Source organism: Cephus cinctus, unplaced genomic scaffold (genome assembly GCF_000341935.2).
Source record: "Cephus cinctus unplaced genomic scaffold, Ccin1 Ccin1_scaffold0309, whole genome shotgun sequence".
NCBI classification, from domain to species: Eukaryota; Metazoa; Arthropoda; class Insecta; order Hymenoptera; family Cephidae; genus Cephus; species Cephus cinctus.
Genome location: NW_014333012.1, coordinates 25612 through 25973, shown reverse-complemented (window position 1 = coordinate 25973; position 362 = coordinate 25612).

Sequence of the window (362 nt, the reverse complement as noted above, 5' to 3'; positions counted from 1 at the left end):
ATTTTGTTACTTGGTTTCGCTTTCGCACATTATTGACTCTCGCTAGCAATTTGCTTTATCTTTTCTGCTTTCAACCCTTTGTAGTTTGTTGTATGGCTTGCACGCCGCTTTTCTGCTTTTTCTAATATAGCTTCGGTGCGTTAAACTTACTTATTTTCTCTGATATCTCTCTTTTACCTATTCTCTTTCTCGCATGTCTATTCCTTCTCCCCTCTAGCCTCTTGAACGCCACGACGCTCTCCCAGGTGAGCTAGCCTCTGAACCGGGTATACCTTCGGAGTTCTCGTCGACCGCTTGATTCTCTCTCTCTCTCGCTCCTATTTCTAATTTTCTTCGCGCTTCCCTTGGCGGTGTCGCCGTTT